General features: G+C 49.1%; 1 protein-coding gene across 2 annotated transcripts in view; it reads left to right on the top strand.

Moving 5' to 3' along the window:
- Window positions 1-1,174: 1,174 nt before the first annotated feature.
- KLHL29 (kelch like family member 29) overlaps window positions 1,175-15,748 on the top strand; it is a 315,474-nt gene continuing 300,900 nt past the window's right edge. For both annotated transcript variants that reach the window (XM_007183458.2, XM_057558621.1), the window contains exon 1: window positions 1,175-1,749. The gene's annotated coding sequence lies outside the window, so the exon portion shown is untranslated. The remainder of the gene's footprint in view (window positions 1,750-15,748) is intronic.

Genomic DNA, 15,748 nt, shown 5'->3' with positions numbered 1-15,748 from the left:
AGCTGAAAGAGATTTACCAACAAACCCTCCCCATGTCCTGGCAGATGGGGGGCGGGGCCTGGCACAGCCCGCCCCGGGCTGGCTCCGCCCAGTTCAAGCCAAATAGCAAGCAGCTCCCTACCTTTCCACACCCACCTCCCCAATTTCTACCCAGGCCTCGAGTCTCAGCGGCTTCGCCGGGGAGGCGGGGGGGGGGGGGGGGGGGGGGTAGGGTTGTTGAAGCCCAGAGATGGGGGATGGGGGAAAAAGATATATTTCCTCTGAAATTCAAAACCAAATGAGGGGGAGGTAGGGGAGGAGGGAGAGGGCAGGGAATAAAAGCCAGATCTAGATCTACCAAAGAAGGGAAGACTGGTGCTGAAATGAAATGTTCTGGCACAATGGAAAGCCCGCACTGGGGCTGCCACGGGCCTCCAGCCAAACCTTTCCTATCAAGGTTGAAGTTAGGGTCTGTGTAGACAGCGTGTGGAGACGGGGAAGTGATGGAACTAAGAAAGTCAGTGTAGACAGGGTGGGAGTCAGTGTAGACATGGAAGGCTGGGGTGGCCTGGGTAGAGGCTGTCTAAACAGAGGTCCTGTGGATTCAAGAGGCTCAGTGTAGACAGGAAAGTCCGTGTACACCGAGGAGAGTCGAGGGTCGGTGGTCAGGATTTACAGGGCTAGCCGTGGTTCTTCAGAGATTTGGACAATTCCTGCTCCTTACCGTGGCTGGAGTGTCATAGGGAGGGCGGAAGCTGAAAGACGATTGGACTTTTCGTTCTCAAACTTTTCCGCCAGTTTCCTCAGGTGTTGAGAGAGGACGGCGAGCTCGCCTCGGTACGCTCCGCCAACCCTGGGCGGGCGGGGCCGGGAGGCCGGGGCCCAGGAGCCGGGGCCACGCGCCGTGCATCTGCCGGGCGCGGCTGCCGAGCGGGCCGAGCCGGGAGCCACCGCAGGGGGGCGGGGGCGGCGGACGGAAGGACGGACACACCCACGAGCACTCCGCCCCGGCCCGGCGCGCGGCTGCTGGGTATCCCTCGGGCCCGGGGAGCAGCGCTGGGTGCCCGGCCGGGGGCGCCCCGCCTCCCCCACTCTCCGCCCCCGCCCACTCGGGCGCCCGTGATTGGCTCCGCCCGCCCCTGGCTGCACGCCGCAGCCCGCCTCCCTCGCAGCTAAAGCAGACGGTACCCGGAGCGGAGCGAGCCAGAAGGGAGCATGGTCCCCGCGCCGCGGCCGCGCCAGCCCCCGCGCCGCCGCCGTCCCAGCCGCCGCGGATCTAGCTGCAGCTCCAGCCCCGGCCCCGGCTCCGCAGGGCCCGCCCGCAGTCCCGGCGGCCGCCGCGCCTGAGTGCAGCCCCCGCCCGGAGCCCGAGCCCCGAGCCCGGAGCCAACCCTAGCCCCGCGGCCGCCGCGGCTGCGGGGAGAGCGGGGGGGCGATGCTGCCGGAGCCGCCGCCGCCTCGGTGAGAGCCGCGCCGCGCCGCGCGTAGCCGCACAGGCTGACAGGCAGAAGGACTGACTTCCCTCTCTCGGGCATCCTTCCTGGGCTGCCGGGAGGCGGCGGCGGAGGAGGAGGAGAAGGAAAAGGGGGAGAAGGCGGAGAGCAGGAACGCGAGGAGGTGGACCTGGATCCGTTTCTCCCGGCCAGGACCCGAACGGCCCCAGCTACAGCTACCCGCAGGCGCCGTCCCCTATCCATTAGCCCTCCTGCGCCCACTCGCGACCTCAGGCTCTCTGCGCGTCGGACCGGGGCCAGAGCCGCGCGGCCGGAGGTAAGAGCCAGGCTAGGGCGCCAAGGATGCGGCGCCGGGGACCCAAGGTCCTGGAGGCTGCGTGGGGCCGGGCCGGGCTTGGGAGCGGGGCCCGAGTACCCGGAACGCTGGGCTCGGCTCCCGCGGCGGCGGCGGCGGCAGGAGCCTCCCGCGTCTGGACTCGCAAGGCTGCAGGAGCCCTTGCGCCTGCGCTGCTCCAGGGGGGAAAAAAGGCGGGGGGGGGGAAACTTCCTGCCCCCGGGTGTGTATGCACAGGGGCTGCCCGGGGCCAATGTCGCTGTGGTAGGGGGTCCTGGAAGCGAGTGTGACCCCCCCCCCCCCAGCCGAGGCAGTTCCTCGGCTGGGCCCGACAGCATGCGTCCCTCTCCAAGCCACCTCCCCTGAGCGGCCCAGGGCCCGAGCCGGGCTGGGGGCCAGGAAGAGGCACCGGAGGGCTGGACCCTGGGGGCGGCCACGCGTCCGGCCTTTGGGGAGGTGCGCGCCTCTGTGCAGCGGGAAGCCAGGTTGGGGTTTCTGACCCCTCCCGTCCTCAGACCCGCATTTGGGGCTCTGGTCTCTTCACTCAATCCCAAGTAACTTTCGAGGTAGAGGAGCGTGAAAACCACAGGGAGGAAACCCATACAGACCTTGTTGTGACCCGCCTTCCCTTAACACCTTGTGGGTGCCAGCGTGTTTTGGGGGGGGCGCGGAAAGGAGAGCGTACGGGGCTGGTGAAGAGGCTAGGATGTGTGTTGGGTGGGGAGGGGTTGTTTATGTGCGGGATAGTGTGGACGGGGAGATGTGTAATGTGGGAGCGTGGACGCGCGCCCCGACTGCCGCGGGAGGTGCCAGGTGGCAGAGGGCTCACGTCCGGGTCTCTGTGGCCTGGAGCGAGCCGAGAGCGCTAGGGTTATATGCGGTCGCGGCGCGAGTGCGGCCGCTGGGCAGTGCGGGTTCTGGGCCCCGAGGGAGAGGAGAGCTTGCCCGGGGTCGGGAGAGCAGAGTCGAGAGCCCGGATAGGTCCGAGGCAGCTCCCGGGCAGGTCGGGTCTGCGTTGGCTGGGAAAGGCGGAGACGCGCTGCCTGCCTGCAACCAACGGTGATGGGGCCAAAGCGCGAGTCTCGGATGCCTGGGTCCGCTAGCTGAGAAGCCAGTTGTCGTTCCTGAGCTCTGGAACCCAGTGGTAGACACGGTCAGTTGGTCAGTCCCCCCCGCGGGTCCCTAGGGAGCCGCCGCCTTTGCCATCCCTGCCGCTCTGCAAACGCTCTCCTCTCTCTCTACGGTGCTTGCGCCGCGGCGCGCCCGGGGCGAATCATGGACGCAGGTATTTATGCAGCATTAGACGAGACCTCGGCGCTGGAGGGACGGGACCGCTGAGGACGCCGATCTGCTGCTGTCCGCGAAACTTCCACTTCGTCAGCTCAGGGAAAGTCAGGCTCCACTGCTGCAGGCTCCAGCCTCTCACCAGCCGAGCTATGCTGGGATTCGGACTCCTCTTGCAGTGACAGATCTGTCCTGGTTACAGCTGTATTTACCCTAATTTCAGTCGCTTTAAAGTCAACCGTCTACTCACTACAGAGTTCCTTTTCTTGCCGTGCGGTCTTATCTCCAACTCAGCCCTGGGAGGGCAGATTTAAGGAATTATTTCGGTTTAGGATGAATGACAGCAGATTTAATTAGCCCACCTCATTCGTGATGTTTTTAAAAATTACAATGGAGAGTGCAGAGCTACTTTTTCACTCTTTTGGGGGGGGAGGGCATGATGAACAACTTTATTGATTGTTCATCCCGACTCTTGGCCAAAACGTCGGGTAATTCACAGGTGAATACTTTAAAGGCTGGTTGGCATGTATGTATTTGAGTAGTCACATATTCTTGGCATTTATACTAGTATGGAACTGTGTGCCACTGGTGAATATAGTCTCCGTCCGGTACATTGTTCTGAGTGCAGTTGATTTATCATCCTGCTATAAATCAGGGAATTACTAGCGTATGTGTCCTTAAACTCTATATGAATTTAATGGCATTTAAATTGGTTTATGGGCTGATGTATTTAACCAATTTTAATAACTTTTCTGCCCAAGCATCTTATAAACCGTACTTGTCCATGATTAAGAAAAACATTTTCTTCTGTTCAGTCTCTCCATTTCTAGCACAGTTAACAGAAATTTATAGGTCTCCAACTTTCATTTGCAAGCAACAATCCAAACGAAATACCTAGAGTTGTACTGAAATAAAATATCCTATGGTAGCCATGGTAACAAATAGATTAAGGGTTACTGGTTTTCATGTGTATGTGACGGAAGCGAGGAATCTAGGTTGTGTCTTTTTAATTATGCTTCTAATGAGTGGTGGTCATACTTCAAGTACTCAATGCGGGAGATAAACAAGACTGAGAATTCAGTTTTGTGAGAGGTTTATTGGAACAAAGACTAGTAGAGCCCAAGAGAATGACTTCTGCTAACTGCAGCTCCTCATATCCAAAAAAGCAAATGGATAAAACCTTTTTTGTTTTTCAAGTAGATGAGAAATGAGTTAGTCCCTTTAAGAATAGAAAATTTATTTTCTAAAAGAAAAGGAACCTTTAAATCCAGCCCGTGTTTTCTAGGAATAAACATGTTAGAAGTGTGGATGTTGCTGTGGATTGTGACAGTTGTTATCAACACCTGTCAGTCTAAGTGAGGCATATCATTAGTGTATTCAGATCTTGCCTGTTTCAATATTCATGCATTTCCATGGTGATCCGTTCCATTTTTGTTTACTTAGTCAACCTTATAAATCTTTGGCGTCAATTTCAGTTGTGCCATCTTTTTTTCTTTCATTTATCAATTGATTTGGCTGCAAATCATTCCCAATTTAAAGCGTTTCCTTTTTTTTTTCTCTCTCTGTCTGCTAGTTCCCAAAAGTTTACACTATTCCTGGTTGCACACAGATATAAAAGGGTTAAATTTTTTTAATCGACTCAAATAACACCACTGATGCTAATGTAGTCTTTTAGCATCTCATTTGATATGTGTGTGTGCATGGGGTTTTTTTGTTTGTTTGTTTTTCTTTTTTCTTCCAGCAGGCTTACCCTAAAGCTTTCTCACTTTATGGCCTGGAGATGTCAATCCAACCCAGCAGAATTGACTAAAGGTTTCCCTCCCTTCCTTCTTTCCTTCCTTCCTTCCTTCCTTTTTTCCCCTCCTACCCTGTTATGGTTCAAGGATTCTTTATGTCTTCAGCTATATCTGGCTTAAACAGACTTCTGGACTTTTTGTGCTGGAACAAGCCTGTCCTCCTAGGATCTTTTCTCATCCGGTAGTAGCCAAAGACAGAAGGTTCTGGAGCATCTGAGGCTTTTTCTGAATACGATATACGTTTAGTCACAGCATATAGTGTCTCTAGGATCATTGTAACATTGTAAGTTCACTGAACAGGAAGCTTTGCTTAAATGCGAGTGATGATTTTGCTCACCCGCTTTCAACTTTGCTTTCTAATGATGCAGTCCCATGCTAATCACACCCTGTATATTTCAGAAATATCAAGGCAAGCATTAGCACGCTACTGACTTATTAGGATCAGGCAAAATAATTGGAGCACTTAAGTTCAAAGTCAGATGGAGAAACGGAATCATAACCAATCTTGTGATTCTGTAATCGGTCAGCTAAGTGCTTACTTGGGGGTAGGGGGAAGAATAAACACCATGAATAAGAAATCCAGCCTTTGGTTGTGGTGGGTGAGGCTAAACCAAAGCAGAAACCATGTGGGATGACTGGAGAATAAGAGATCTCTTTGCAGGGAATTCCCTGGTGGTCCAGTGGTTAGGACTCAGTGTTCTCACTGCGGGGGCCCGGGGTTCAATCCCTGGTGGGGGAATTAAGGTCCCACAAGCGGCGCGGCAAAAAAATGAAAGAAAGAAAGAAAAGAAATCTCTTTGCAGACAGATAAGTCACATGTAAACCCAAATGTTTAGAAACTGGAAGAATGTAGTTTATGCAGAAGATGGTCGTTTGTTATTACTCAGGAAATCGGGATTCATCTCCTAACATGCTAAAAAAAAAAAAAAAATAGTCTGAATAATTTTGGTTAAGAAGGAAAAGTGTGTCAGAATTTTTTACCTGCCTGCTGAGATCAAGGTCACTCTGAAAGCAAACTCTGGTTCTTCCTACAACAGCTACCCGCTTACTTTCCTGAAGTCCTAGGTCAAAAAGGTAGTCTCTGCTTTCTTTAAGGAAATCACTTGAAACCAGGGGAATTGAAGCTGAAAAAAAAAAAAAAAAAAAAAAAGATGAGGTAGGTTGATCATTGGAAGTAGCAACACGATTATTTGTGAAATAAACTTTATTGTCTTGGGGCTTCTCCACCTTTAGGGAGGGAAAGGGAAGATTTCTCATTTCCCATGAGAGAGGATAGCTGCATGAAATTCACATGGTTTGGACTCTTGACTCTGCAGCAGGTGATGATGATTCAGAAACTAGAACAGGGATGGTTGAGCATTGTGAAAATGATCTGGGTTGGGCCAAGTGGTCAGCTCCCCAAACATTCGATGGCTGCCATTGGCCCCACAGGTGTCAATTTTTTGTAATTATTTTCTAGAGTTTTGAAATTTTTAAATCATTGACTTTTTTAAGGATATATGTGTGTGTGTGTATATACATACACACACATATATACAAATATATATAAAATATGTATATATACACACATATATACAAATATGTATTCTGCCACTTTATTTTTTTAAGTTGTGGTAAAAAGAAACACATAACATAAAATGTATCATCTTTACCATTTTTAAGTGTACAGTTCAGGAGTGCTGATATTTATATTGATGTGCAATGGATATCCAGAACTTTTTCATCATGCAAAACTGAAACTCTATGCCGATTAAGCAGCAGCTTCCCGTTTCCCCCTTCCCCATTCCCTGGCAACCACCGTTCTACTTTCTGTTTCTATACATTTGACTACTGTAGATATCTCATGTAAGGGGAAATCTTACAGTACATGTCTATGAACGTGCGTGTGCAGATATCTCTTCAAGATCCAGCTTTCAGTTCTTTTCCATATATACCCAGAAGAGGGATTGCTGGATTCTCCCACTTTTTACATGGATATGTTACACTGATCCTCTGTTTAAGAGACATGGTGAAAATGTAGTCAACAGAATACAGTCAGAGGAAGAATGCAGTAGATGTGACTGACATTTGTTCTTCCTTTTCTGTGGGTACATTTCCTCACAAGTCTCTCCAATCTCTTATGTTTTGCTTTTAGGGCTTGCCTGAGTTGCAGTGATACGGCACAGTGGGTAAAGGCATGGGCTTAGTGTCAGAGTTGAAGTCCAGTGCTTGGTGCCTACTAGCTGTGTGACCTTGGAAAGATCCTTAATCTCAGTAAGCCTCCATTTTCTTTTATGAAAGTGGAAGGAATAATCGTGGCCAAGATAACTCCGGTAAAACCTGCATCACAGTGTCTGTCTGGCCTATAGAAGTGCTCTAGAAAGGAGAACTTCGGTCAAGTAGTTGTGATAGAAAAGGCAGCAGCAACCCCTGGAGATCTCAGAAACCATAGACACCTATCCTGTTAAATTTGATCATACATGTTTTCATAATATGCCAGGGTGTATATAAATACATTGTATTCTGTGAGTCTCATTAGCAGGACTTACTCTGAAACGAGATTTGCATCACAATTACAATAGTTAAAAATATCCTTGAGTGGATTTGATATATGAACTTTTAATTCCATTGTTAGTATCATAATTTTAGAGTTGATGTGGATTTTAGAGGTCAGCTAATCTATTATTCAATCACCAAACCTGTATCAAGCCCCAATAATATAATAATAATAGCTTCCAGTTATGGCTGACCACTATATTTTAGTACTTTACATACATTACCTCTAATCCTCATATCAACGATGAGAGGTAGGGATTATCCACATTTTGCAAATGAAGATGAGGCTCAGAAACGTAATCAACTGGCCCAAGGTCATGAATCTAGCCTCACTGTACATCTGGGTTTGAACCCACATCCGTCAACTACCAGTCTGTCTTGTCTTTTCGGTGTGTGTATGGTGGGGCAGGTGTGAGACTCCAGACTGGATCTTGATGCATTTATACCACTACACGCTGCCCGCTATGCACCAGGTACCGCACTGTCTGTGCTAATTAACATTTTAAGTAAAATAATTCTACTAGAGGGAACGTGAACTTTAATAAGAATATTGACCAGGTCCAACATTCACAGTACTTTGGGATTTGCTTACCTGCTTCCATTTCCTCTGTCTCCTGGAACGCTAAGGAGAAAAACTTTTAGATGTTTGAATGGCAGCTGTTTCCACGTTGAGCCAGTGTAATAACTAAATAGTGAAGTAAGGAGTAGAAACAATGTAGAGAGGATTAAGGATACATCCAGGACGGCTGAAGACTGATCTGGACGTGTTCACTTTTGAATCCCAGTGCCTAACACAGTGCCTGGCACAAAACTTGATAGTAAAACTATTTGCCTGGATAAATTTATGCCCAGAGAAGGTGTCAGGTAATAGACATCAAAGGCTACTTTTTGGAGTTCCTTTTCACTCAGTTAGCTGTGTAGCTGTATCTTCATGGCTTTTCATTGTGTGGAATTTTAGATGCTGTATTTGGGCATATATCTATTAAATATGCTTGCTGATGAATTCTGACTAATCTAAATGGAATCTTTTAGGATTTATGACTTGAGACTTGAAGACTAATTTTCTTGGAGCTTCTTCATTCCAGTGATAACTCGAATCTATTTGGCACTTGTGAGAGTCGACGCAAAGTCCGTCCTAGTCCGTCCTTCATATTACACTTACTTGTGAGGTGTTGTCCCTACTTAGATTTTTTAATTTGTGGCATTTCATAAAAGCATTGTTTTAAGGGAAAATAAAACACCTTGCAATCATAGAGACCACTATGAAAGGTCAATAACACTGTATTTTCCAATTTCTGTCCTATTTGAATTCTTTGGCGGGGAGCGGGTTGGTTGGTTGGTTTTGGAGATGGATAAGAGGATGTGAACAGAACCTGGGGCAGACACCACAAAGATGTGTTTGCTCCCTGTTTTAACTCTTCTAACCCTCACTCAGGCAAGGAATGACTTCTCCAGTTTGAGATTCACTGTGAGAAAGGCATAGCTACAGTGCCTTTGATTGAACTTGTAACTGAGTGATCCCACAGGAAATGATGCTGGGTGAGGGTGCAGCTCAGCTCCAGCACCTCCCCCTTCCTTACTCCTGGACTTGTTTCTCCCCTCAAGGTAAAATCAGGCAGGAGGCTTTCTGTTTCTTCAGGCATCCCTGCAAAGCTCTTAGAAGCAGGGTCAGTGGTGGGGACAATGAAGCAAGAACAGACAAGAGAACTCTCTGTCTTGTGAAAAGCAAATGCTTAGGCCAAATTAGAGACCTAACAGTTGCCAGATCATCCCTGTTTTCCTTTTGGATGTTTAGCAACATTGAGAAGTAGTGGGGAAAGGTGAAACGTGCATTTTAAAAAACAAAACAAAAATTTACCTTTCTCTTTTATCTTCTCTTTTCAAATTTCCAGCTTTAAGCATTTGCTTTTGGATCAAAACTGCAGCTGAACTTAGCCTCCTAAGGAACTTTAATGATATATTCATCTCCTGGTGCTTTTAAGCAAGTATAGACTCAGTAACTGTTTACTGAGCAGGTACAATGAAGAGAACGGTTCCTTTCATGCGGCATCTCTTTTGTTGCTCACCTTGTGATGTGGGTGGCATTATTCCTATTTTGCAGATGAGTTCTAGAGAGACAGAGCATTTGCCTGAGGTCAGATCAACAAACACGGGTGGCTGGGTGGGTTAAAGGAATGCACAAACCTGGCCTCCAGACGACTGCCAACCTCTAAAGAAGGGAGAGAGCCAGTATTCCCTTTCATACAGAATATAAATTGCTTATTAAAATAACAATATATACACACTTAGCCACATTGCTCACTGATTACCACAGTTGACACAATAAGTTGAGGTCCAGCTAATTTTATTTTAAGGCTTGAAATAAACCTGAAAGTGAGACCCGTCAATATGATTTCAAATTCCTTCACACTGCCATCATCGTTTGTAAACTGAACAAAAGTTCGATTCTGAGTTTATCTTGAAGGCTTAGGTCTAACTGACTACTTATCCTTGTGGTCAGAAGGCTTCTTAGGGTGCCCTGACTTACATGGATGAGAATCAAATATTCGAGGATTAAATGGCTTCCTGTTTACAGTGCTTAGAACAATACCAGGCATATCGTAACTGCTGTCTACGTGTATGGGTGGGTTGGTTTCTGCTCCAAATCATGTGAACAGGTGGTTATTTCTGGATTCATTTTGGGAATCACGACCTCCTTGAAGGCAAGGACCAGCTTTGTCTTTTGGCCTTGGACTTGACACATGTTGGGTACTCACTGTTCAGATGCCCTGAGATGTGGCCCCGACCATGAGCTCCCAGTCAACTCAGAAGCCCGTGGCATGTGGAGAGCAGGTGGAAGAAGATCAATGAGGGTCTAGTCCAGCAGTTTCCTGTGACGTTCTGAAAGACAGACCACAGGGAAAGAACCTGATCCTGAACGCTGCCACGGGCATCCACGCAGTTCCACCCGGGCACCTAGGTTGGGCACTGCTGCTGCAGGCCAGGCTATCCAGGCCAGTAGAAAATGATGCTACTCTAGCCCTGGTCCTCATGCTGCCAGACCGCAAATCGGTTACCAGCCTGAGACAAGATAAAATGGGAGTAAGCATTTAGAAACTTCTGTTGCATTTGGCACTGCCTTGACAGCCAAGAGCGTGATCCTTGGGCTTCTCTCATTGAAGGTGTGGACCAGTCTGGGGCCGCGTCACACTCCCATGTGCGCTGCAGTGTGTGGTGTGAGCTGTGGTCTAGTCGTGCATGCTAAGACCACATTTCGGTTCTTAACAGATTGGAGATACAAATAAAACCCCCAAACCTGGTCTTTCACCACAGACAGGGGTAGAGGGCAGCGTGGGAGCCTAGATGCAGTTGTCTTGCCAAAGCACGTGCAGTGATTTTCTAAAGCTCTGATCTAGAATCCCTCATCAGTGGGGCCAACCTTGCCACCTTTGGGACAACAAGCGGACTGAATTTTGGCCAGTCCGTCAGTGCTCACCGTAGCGGGGGGAGCTGCCTGATCTGTTCTGTCCAGAAAATGATTACCATGTTGGGTGGGCTGTGAAGAGGGGCGTCTGCTCTGTGTTTATGTGCATCCCCAGTCGTTTCCCTCATGCTGAGTGAGAGCTTCAGGGTCTTAGCTCAGGAACCTCATACCCACATTCGTATGAGGCCATTTTGTTGCAATTCTGCACTGTTTTGACTTCTTGAGCCATGCGTAGGTTATTTCTGCCATTGAGTTAGCTTATTTGTTTGGGGTAGGCTATTTTGCCATTGAACTAGCTTGTTTGGTTGATCTGAAGAACTAGAAGATGACCATACTCTGATTCTGGCTTTCCAAACCAAAAGCCAGGGCCACCGAATTTGGGAAGTGTCAGTGCCGCATTCGGAAGCCGGATTAGTGAGACCCGGAGGCTGCGTGCAGCAAGTGTGTCTGGCTGATCTTGCTAGCGAAGAGCCTGCTGTAAGTGGAGTGCTGTAATCTATTCGGTTCATGCTGTTCCAACCAGCTTTAATCATTGAAACTTGAATAATATTCAAACTGTGAAAGGAACCTTTTTCTTGCTGAAACCTAGGTGCGCCAAGTAGAAGCTCTGAAGCTTCTCAATCTACTGATCTATGGCAACACATTGCAGGGGGAAAAAAAGAGGAATACCTCGGTTGCTTCATGCCTTGTGGGAAAACTGCCTTTTTCCACAATTAAATGGCACTAAGATCTAAAATTTCCTCCTTTGCCCCCAAGGAGAAGAATGATTTTCATGGAAACCATGCTTCATGGAAGTCACTTTTTTCCTCTCCATGAACTCACCACCTGTCTGGTAACTGAAGGGACATTTTGTTTCACTGGCCCCAGGTCTCCAGCAGGGTCTGCTCTGGCACCCCTGGGGGAGAGGCCTGACAGTGTAGAAGCCCACGGGGCTTTCTGGAGGGAGGGGATGTGGGTTGTGTGACCCGGAAGACACCAGCGACTGGGGACTGGGACGTGAGGGGAAGGTCACAGGCAGCAGTGGGGAGACTAATAGGAAAGCAGCTCGGGCTAAGATAAAGCCACACAAACCATTATCCTGTGGCAAGGGCTCCAGCCCCGCATTTCCAGATGGGCTGTGGTGACAGCCCCTGCCTCGCCCATGCTCTCTCCCTCACATCCCCGAGTGAAAAGGGCATTCCAGAGCCACCACCCTGCCCAGGTTCCCACCTAGGAATTTAAAACTTCTCTCCCAGATTCTGCAGGAAGCACAAAAAGCCCTCTTTGTTGGTGAGGACTCCTGGGGAGGTCACAGGGGTGGGGTGGGTACTCACTGACCTGTGAAGTCACAGTTCAAGAGCTGTAACTGTCAGCTGTTTTTATTCCAGGTGTGCCTCCCAGGACATCTGGTCTTCAGAAACATTTTTTTGATATCTGGGATAGACACCAAGGCCAGGTATAATCTCCTTGGTCCTAGGAAAAGGGTCAGGCAGTTGCCTGTCTGACTCTTGGCTCCTGTGCTCTGTGTGACCAAGGGACCATTGGGGGTAGGGACGGGGACATGAGATTGACATCTAGGGACTGAGCATGTGACAGTGGGAAGGGCGAGACTGGGTTCTCAGTCCTGCACAAAGTTACAAATAAAACTTATTTACTTTCAACTCAACAACAAACAAAGAAACAGCTTGATGTGAAAAATGGGCAAAGGACTTGAACGGACATTTCTCCAAAGAAGATATACCAATCACTGACAAGCACATGAAAAGATGCTCAACACCACTAATCATTAGGAAAATGCAAATCAAAACCATGATGAGACATCATTTCACACCCATTAGGATGACTATTATTTTTAAAAAATAGAAATAAAAAGTGTTGGTGAGGATGTGGAGAAAGTGGAACCCTTATGTGCTGCTCATAGCAATATAAAATGGTGTGATCACTAAGGAAAACAGTATAGAGATTCCTCAAAAAATTAAAATATACAATTATCATACAGTCCTGTAATTCTGCTTCTGGGTATATACCCAAAAGAAGTGAAAGCAAGGACTCAAATAGATATTTACACACCCATGTTCATAGCAGCATTATTCACAATAGCCAAAAGGTGGAAGCAACCCAGTGTTCATCAATGGGTGAATGGGTACGTAAAATGTGATATCGTCATACAACGGAATATTACTCAGCCTTACAAAGAGGAAGGAAATTCTGACACATGCTACAACATGGATGAACCTTGAAGACATTATGCCAAGTGAAATCAACCAGTCATAAAAAGACAAATATTGTATGATTCCACATCTGTGAGGCACCTAGAGTTGTCAAATTCATAGAGACAGAACATAGAATGGTGGTTGCCAAGGGCTAGGGGAGAGGGGAATTAAAACTGTACCCACTAAACAACCCAGTGTTGTTTAGTGGGTGCAGTTTTAATTTGGGAAGATGAAAAAGTTCTGGAAATGGATGGTGGTAATGTTTGCACAACAGTGTGACTATATTTAATGCTGCTGAACTCTACACTTAACTGGTTAAGATGGTAAAATTTACGTTATGTATTTTTACCACAATAAAAAAAAAAAAAAGACTTCTAAACATATTCCAAACTGGCTCTCCTAATAAATTCTTTAAACAATTTGCTTGGAGGAAAAAAGGCATTTACTTCAACAGTTCATCAATTTGAGCACCTGCTGTGTACCTTGCCCTTCGCTGGGCATTGTATATATGTATGTGTTTTATTTGCGGTATAATAGTTGAAGCAATACAATAAAATCCACAGATCTAAAGTGTTCAGTTCACTTAGTTTCGATAACTGTATATACCTGTGTAGCCACCATCCAAAACAAGATGTAAAACGTTTTCGTCACCCCCAGAAAGTTCCCACATGCCCCCTCCAAGCAATCCCCCTTCTTCTCCTGACCATTTTCTGACGTTTGTCATCAGAGATGAGCTTTGCCTGCTGTGTGACTTTGTATGAACCGAAGCATGTGGTGTGTACTCTGGTGCCCTCTGGCTTCACTCAGCCTAACCCCGGGCACCACTTACCCATCTTGACACTTACCCCAGTGGTTCGTTCTTTTATTGCTAAGTAGTGTTCCGTGGTGTGTACCGGAGTTGGTGTGTCCACGCTCCTGTGGATGGACATTGAGTGTTGCAGTGTTTGGGGAGAGTTGGCAGCGAGTGAGGCTGTTAGCTGGCCAACTGGGAGTGTCCCCACAGATTGGGGTTGTCATCCAAGCTCTCCGTGCAGGGGGGTTTCCTACGAGACTGGCAGCTTACCCGGAGTTGAACAGTCTCCAGGTCCTGGCATTTGGGTGATTTGCACTAAAAGTATGGCACCCGCTGGACCAGATGCTCGTGTTGCTACTGGACAGATTTCTCCCTTGAAGGCGCGTCACACAGGAAGCTGAGTCTCTTATCGGGAGGCTGCTTGGTGACTCTGCCCTGGGGACAGGGAGTCGGTGGACGGTCTTAAAGGTCAGTGTCCTTGAGCAGTGACTGCACCTCCCCAGCTCAGGCGGCCACCTGCAGAACTGACTGGATACCGGGGGGGGGAATAGGGGCCAGGGTGACCGCTCCCCAGCTCGGCCCCTTCCGCTCTGGTTTGCAGCCTCAGAGCTGGTTGTCACGTTCTTTCTGCAGCCGAGTGAATGCCTTTAGTCTGAGACTGTAGCACAAGAGCTATTCTTGCAAGAGCTGTCCTTACAGTGACCTTGCCCTCTCTGCTGTGACCCATTCTCCAGTGAGTCTGCAGTCTGACTCTGAGATCAGTGTCCCCCACTTCCACATTTCTGGGCAGCATCTCAGCTCCTGAAATAGCCGTGAGGCCTTGTGCTCACGAGCCGTGGCCTTTGCTGCCATGGAGGTCAGGCCTCAGCACCCTCGCAGGGCCACCTAGAAATGGCGAAATCCTAGGCAAGTTACCTCATCTCTTGGAACATAGCCACCTCATATAATGACACTAATAATAGCTTTGCTGCCCTATGTACTGCCCGTAACAGGACTGGAAGGGTGGGGGGGCGAGGTAATTCTTGACTTCCAGGAATGCACACAAAGTACATCTGCGTGAAAGCTGAGTTCACTTGTCTCCCCTGTGTCCACTTGTCTCCCATGTGTCCACATTCCTGGGCCATGCCTCATTGCGTGACTTGGAGAGTGCGGGGTGTTTACTGGAACTGTTGCCTCCAGTAGAGAGCTGTGGGAACACGGGCCGATGAGGGTGTGGTGGTCGCTGGGAAGGCCCCTGGAGCAGGGCAGTTGGAGGACCTCCCAGGGCAGGTGTGCTGGCGATGGTCGCCCTCCCTCCATTCAGGTGCCTCCCTCTGAACACCCCGGACCCCCGTCCCCAGTCCACCAGCTCACAAGCTCAATACAGCTAACAAATCTACTCTCCCCTGTGAGGGGTAAGCTGGGAAGGCCAGCTTGGGTTTGCACTGTGATTTCTAAAGGATGCATTGCTCTGAATTCACCTCTGAGAAGTGTTGGTGGTGCAGCTGGGAGTCGTGCGAGCCCCACGACCGTGTGGTCGGCTCCCTGGCCAGAGCCCATGGTGCTGATGGTCCTGGGACAGGGGAATGGGGCATGGAGCCCATCTCAGCAAGCCAGGGCCTGATGAGTCGTGCCCGCCCACCCGTGGGCACAGGGAACCGAGCCCCTGACGTGGCTGGAGAGGAGGAAGGTGCGCTGGGGACAGAGGGACTGTCAGCTGGCTGAGGAGCCTCTCTGGCTGGGCTGAGGCCACCCTTGGCTCCCCCCTCCCCTCTTCCATCTCTAGAAGGCTTGTCCGTCTCTCTGCCCAGCTCAGATCCTGCCCGTCCTTCATGGCTTCCTCTGGGATGAGCCCGTGACCCAGGTTCTCCAGGTAAACACTTCTTAGGGGTCCCCAGCTGACCGTGTGCTCCTGGAGGGTTGATCGCCTCACCTTGCG

Source organism: Balaenoptera acutorostrata, chromosome 12 (genome assembly GCF_949987535.1).
Source record: "Balaenoptera acutorostrata chromosome 12, mBalAcu1.1, whole genome shotgun sequence".
NCBI lineage: Eukaryota > Metazoa > Chordata > Mammalia > Artiodactyla > Balaenopteridae > Balaenoptera > Balaenoptera acutorostrata.
This window is presented reverse-complemented; position numbering and strand designations above follow the sequence as displayed.